The following is a 6507-nucleotide window of genomic DNA, read 5'->3' as shown; positions in this document are numbered from 1 at the left end:
GGTATTTTTTCCTCCAAATATTTGAAACTGATGTTATGTAGATACATAATACACATTTGTTGTGGTAACCACTTTGATGTACCACACAGACCGTACTTCAGGAAGGAAACGTGTATTCCCCAGCTGCTGAGAGAGCTGCGGGCAAACAGTCTTTAACTGTCAGCTCTTTGAAAATTGCCTCAATGGAAAAAGCCAACTACCCCAAAGTAAACTCCTTTCCCAAACAGTCCACATTTACTAACCAACTAATCATCACTTGTGCAGAGGTAAGCTCTATTTTATGTAGATTTTCCTAACCATAATCTAGGACAATCATCATTCCACAAGTTTCATGAGAATTGTTTATGATATACACCAGCCATCCCCAACACTTTTGGCACCAAGAACCAGTTTCATGGAAGACAATTTTTCTGTGGACCCAGGGGATGGGGAAATGATTTTGGGATGATTCAAGCATATTACATTTATTGGGCACTTTATTTCTATTATTATAATATACAATGAGATAATTATACAATTCACCATAATTTAGAATCAATGGAAGCCCCGAGCTTGTTTTCCTGCAACTAGATGGTCCTATCTGGGGACAATGGAAGACAGTGACACATCATCAGGCATTAGATTCTCATAAGGGGCATGCAGCCTAGATCCCTCACATGCACTGTTCACAATAGCATCTGTGCTCCTCTGAGAATCTAATACCACTACCATTACAGGAGGTGGAGCTCAAGCAGTAATACAAGCAATGCAGAGCTGTCACATCCAGATAGAGCTTTGCTTGCTCACTCACCTGTTGCTCATCTCTTGGTGTGTGGCCCAGTTCCTAACAGGCCATGGACCTGTTAGGAATTGGACTGCATACCGCATAGCTTGGCCATGTGGTTGAGATTATCCTTCCTCCCTCCCTCCCTCCCTCCCTCCCTTTTCTTCCTTTCCTTTTTTTCCTTCCTTCCTTCCCTTCTTCCCTCCTTCCCTTCTACCTACCTACCTTACTTCCTTCCTTCCCTCCCTCCCTTCTTCCCTCCTTCTCTTCCTCCTTCCTTTCTTCCCTCCCTCCCTTCTTTCCTCCCTCCCTTCTTTCCTTCCCTTCTTTCCTTCCTTGCTTTTCTTTCTTCCTTCCCTCTCTCCCTCTCTCCCTCCTTCCCTTCTTCCCTCCTCCCTCCCTTTCCTTTCTTTCCCTCCCTCCCTTCTTCCCTCCTCCCTTCCTTTTCTTCCTTCCTCCTTCCTTCCTTTCCTTCCTTCCTTCCCTCCCTCCTTTCTTCCCTTTCTTCCCTCCTTCTCTTTTTCCCTCCTTCCCTCCCTCCCTTTCTTCATTTCCTCCCTCCCTCACTTCCTTAGTTCCTTCCTTCGACTTCCCTCCCTCTCTCCCTTCCTTCCTTTCATCCTACTGTCTCTCTTTTTTTTTCTCTTTCTTTTAGCTAAGCACATTTGGCACATTATACAGCATATGAGCTTATCAAATTTTCTTCAATTATATACACTATATATTTCTAGGTAATTTATATTAAACTTTTAAAAATTTTCAAAATTATTTTAGACTTGCACAAAGTTGTGAAAATAGTCCAGTGAGTTTCAATTTACCTTTCATCCAGTTTCTTTCAATGACAAATAGGTTCTTACATGCCAGATTATATTATCAAACAAGTAATTTTTTAATTTATATATTTACAAAGTTTATGATATATAATAGATAGATAAAAACACAGCACAAAATGCTACATAATTCTAAAGAAATGTTCAAAGTTACCCCTTTATAGACATTACATTCTCCTCAACCTAAAGCCCTGACAACTACTGGACTATTCCCTATCACTATTAATTGAATATTTTAGAATGCTATATAAATAGAATCTCACTGATACGTTTTGGCTGTGTGTCCCCACTTAAATCTCATGTAGAATTATAATCCCCATATGTTGGGGAAGAGACCTGATGGGAAGTGATTGGATTATGGGGGTGGTTTCTAATGGTTTAGCACCATCCCCCTAGTGCTGTCTCATGATACAGTTCTCAAGAGATATGGTTATTTAAAAGTGTGTAGCACCTCCCCATTTGCTCTGGATCTCTCCTGCTGCCATGTGAAAAAGGTGCCTGCTTCCCCTACACCTTCAGACATGATTGTAAGTTTCCTGAGGCTTCCCCAGTCATGTAGAACTTAAGTCAATTAAATCCCTTTTCTTTAAAACTTACAGTTTTAGGTAATTATTTATAGAAAATGAAAATGGACTAACACTTATAGTATTAACTTTTAAGGTTAGGGTTTTTTTTATATTGTCATTTTTGAAAAATGTAGTCATTCTAATAACTGTGTAGTCTTCTCCTATTTTGGCTTTAATTTGCATTTCCTTAATGGCTAAGAATGTTGAATACGTTTTTATATGTTTTGATGTAGTTATTGCCATTGATATACCCTCTTTAGTAAGATGTTCTATTTTCCAGAAGATTATTTTCTTACCTTTGAGTTCTACAATTTATATAATATTGATTAATTCCTCAAAATCCACAAACTCACCCAAGATGAAATAGACAATATAAATTCACCTACAAATATCGAATTTATGGTCAAATATAATTCATGAGCAAAGAAACTGAATTCCTGATTTAGAACCTTCTGAAAAACTGTATTTAGATCTAGATGATTTCATGTGTGAATCCTGCTGTATATTTAAATAAGAAATAACATTTATTGCACACTATCTCTTCCAAAGAACAGAAGAGGAGAAACACTTTCCAATTCCTTTCATGGGACCAGTTCACCTTGATATCAAAAGCAAAGGCAGGACCAAGAAAAGCACAAGACCCTTGTGAACATCTATGAGAAACAGGCCATCAACAAGAAACAGGCTCTTAACAAGCACCAAATCTATCTGTGCCTTGATCTTGGACTTTTGGCCTCCAGAAATTTAAGAAGTGCATTTCTGTTTTATATAAGCTATTCCGTCTACATATTTTGTTATAGTATCACAAATGGAATAAGATGATAATTACATTTTAAATTTGTCACACTTTCATGGTTTTTGTCATTTTTTTATCTTTTTACTCATTATCACCATAGTTTAATGAAGCCTTAGAAAATATTAATGACAGAAGCTTTAAGGATTGTATTTTTCTTGTGCTAATTCTAATACCTGAGTGATCTAAGGTTTGATTATAGTAGTCCCCCCTTATTAGCAGAGGATAGGTTCCAAGACCTCCAGTGGATAACTGAAATCATGGATACTACCAAACCATGTATACGCTATGATTTTTCCTAAACATACATACCTGTAACAAAGTTAAATTTATAAATTAGGAAACAGTAAGAAGTTAACAAAAATAACTAATAAAATAGAATGATTATAACAATATATTATAATAAAAGTCATGTAAATGTGGTCCCTCTCTTTTCTCTCAAAATACCTTATTGTAACTGAAACTGCAGAAATCAAAACTGTGAATAAAGGGGGACTACTCTACTATGTGCTGCTATTTCTTTCAACCATGGATTACATATTCAATTTTTTTGAACATTTAGTTATTTTGTATTATAAGCTGAACATTGTGTGTGATAATTGTAGGAAATCTAGTTAATGTAAATTTCATTTAAAGAGTGTTAATTTTTCTTTTGACTGATAAATTGCTGGTGGGTTATTTAAGTGCAGTCAGACGTTGCAGTGGTTTGAGTCTGTCCCCCCAAAGTTATGTGTTGGAAACTTAACCTGTAATGCAAAAACTGGGGGCAGTAGATTCTAATGAAAGGTGATTCATCCATAAGGGCTTTGCCCTCATGAGTGGATTAATGCCATTACTGAGGGAGTGGGCTTTTTATTTAGTTGGTGCAAAAATAATTATGGTTTTGCCATTACTTTCAATTTGTCTCTCTCACTCTCTCTTTTTCTTCCTGCCATGTGATGACACAGCAAGAAGGCCCTTGACAGATACCAGCTCCTTTATCTTGGATTTTCTGGCCTTCAGCACCATGAGTGAATAGATTTCTGCTCATTATAAAATATCTAGTTTGTGATATTCTATCATAGTAGCACAAAACAGACTAGGAAGGATATGAATGTATTTGTTGTTAGGGTATATTTATTTTGCTTTTCAACTTAGTCCTATGGCTTGGTCCTTACTCTTGAATGTGGTTTTTACTAAAACCTATAATCTTTCTGCAGTCTCAATTGAAGCCCAATATGCTGAGTAATTTCTTTTTACTCTGGATTAACTGTAATTCCAGTGTCCCTCACCCTGCTGGCCTTTCACTGTTCATCTCTCTGTCCCATAGCAACAATTCTCTGTCAGGAACCACAGAGCTTTGCTTTTTTTTTTCCCAAGCCTATCCATTGACCAAGGACTGAGTAACTTTCATGTAGACTTTTAGGTGGTTTTCCCCTCAACAGTTTCCCCTTCTCAGGCACTTTGAGAAGAAATCCCTGAAGCCCCAATAGCCTGCAAATCTGGACTTTGTTGCCTCAGTTAAGTGAGACTTTTACTCAGGTTTGGCTCCATCTCTCTGCTCTACTCCCTGCAATAAATCACCCTTTAGGCAGAAAACTAGGGCAATCTGGGAGCTCCCCTTTTTGTTTTTCTTTCCTCAAGGATAAAGGTCCTAAACTGCTTCTTTTTCATTGTCAAAATAATGACACAGTATTTCATAAAATTTTATAGGTTTTTTTTGTTGGGAGCCCAAATCTCATACCAGTTATTCTTTCCAAGCAGAAATATATTTTTCTTGTTTTTAAGATAAAACATTTAAATTAGGAAAGGCTAAGTTATTTGCTTATTGTGACAAAGTAAGTGATAAACAAAAATAAATTTTAACCTGGGTCTTCAGATTTTATAACCATGGTATTACTACTACGTTAGAGCTGTTTCAAAAATAAAGAGCACTAGAGGAATATTGATTGGTGTAGGTTTCCGAGCTAAAAGTTTCACAAACTTTTCATTTCAGGGTATAATAAACATGCAGATACTTTGTAGGAAATGACTTATGGGTAAGAGCTGTTTATTTATTCCTAAACACATAAAATAACAACAATAATGATCACTACTAGCATTATTATTCATAAAAGGAAGGCCATAAAATCACATAAATTGTATAAACGAGCATACTATTTTAAAACAAAGGAAAATTCCATCAAATAAATACATTTTGTTTTATAAAAGACTAATGTCAATGTACTTTATCTCCATTGGCCATAGTAGAGTCAACTTCAATATGGAGCAAAGCCTGTCTGAAGACAGATACGTGGAAATGACTGACAGTACTATTTAAACAAACATTATTATAGCATTTTTTTGTGTGTGGCAGGATTCCCAGTGCTTACAGTTATTAATTAATTTAAACATCATAATTACATTAACAATCAGGTCCTGTTGTATTCCCCATTTACAGATGATCAATCTGATGCATGAAAAACATAAAACATTTTGCCCAAGGTCACACAACTAATAAGTTCTCTAGACTGACACCCAGAGAATTAAGATCTTAAACTTTGCTCCCTTTCTCTGATTATTCCTTTTAAAAATAGGAATCTGAGTTAAAAGTAGATATAGGCTATGAATAATGTTTCAGAAGTTATTTTGCTAATTCAATCTTTGAATGGATACGCATTTTCCCACAACATATTATTGTGGTTATAGAGAAAAATTTTATTATAATTTTTTTCTTGTAATTGTGTCTCAGGTAAAATAAGAATGCACTATGTAGAATGGGAAAATGGCATATTTTTTCTAGTTCTGCATTTCTAGTCATAAATGAAGGTTAATATTTGAGAGCAGATGGGAGAGTACATCATTAAAACAGATAATGTTCCCTGAAAATGAATAGAAATTTGGAAGGTTAAATTTTCAGTTAAGTTTAGTCCTAAAAATGTAACCCTTTTAAAAAATTTAATCTGTATAAATTCTTGGTGCAAAGAACTGTTTAAAATAGCTCCCTGAACGAAGTCATGCATCAAAAAGAATGATGGTGTAGTGCTCAAATGCAAATAGAAAGTATTGATTTAGGGTAGTAGCATCCATGTAAGAAGGGAAGAAATAAATGTTATTCTTCCAATTTTTACTTCATGAGAAAATTAAAATGGATTTTCTAATTAAAATGTATTCATTAATAAATATTCACTAATTTAGATAATCATGAGAGAATAATTAAGCATATGTTGCCCTTTATCATTGAAAGTTACTAGCATTAACAAAATAGGAGAAAAGAATAATTTGCAGGAAGATATATCAGGCTATCTAGTTTTTTATGCCTTATTAATATTTCTAATCTTTTAGAAAGATGATATTTAGATAATCTCAATGAACTTAAATGAATGGTAATGACTTATTTGCTCAGATGTTGGTAAAAAAAATAAGGAATCAGCTAGTGTGGAATGTTAAGCGTTGGGGGAGAAACTGAGGCTTATAAATATTTAAGTGCTCTCAGCAAAAGCTTACAATATTTTTACAATATCACCTTTCAACTATTCCTCAGAATATTGCAATCACTTCCTTACCTCTTAAAGATGGTGGGTGGTGAGGGTAATT

Source organism: Aotus nancymaae, unplaced genomic scaffold (genome assembly GCF_030222135.1).
Source record: "Aotus nancymaae isolate 86718 unplaced genomic scaffold, 86718_ANA_hifiasm-v0.15.2.pri h1tg000043l, whole genome shotgun sequence".
Lineage (NCBI taxonomy): Eukaryota > Metazoa > Chordata > Mammalia > Primates > Aotidae > Aotus > Aotus nancymaae.
The sequence above is the reverse complement of the archived record's forward strand: the minus strand, read 5'-3'. Positions refer to the sequence as shown.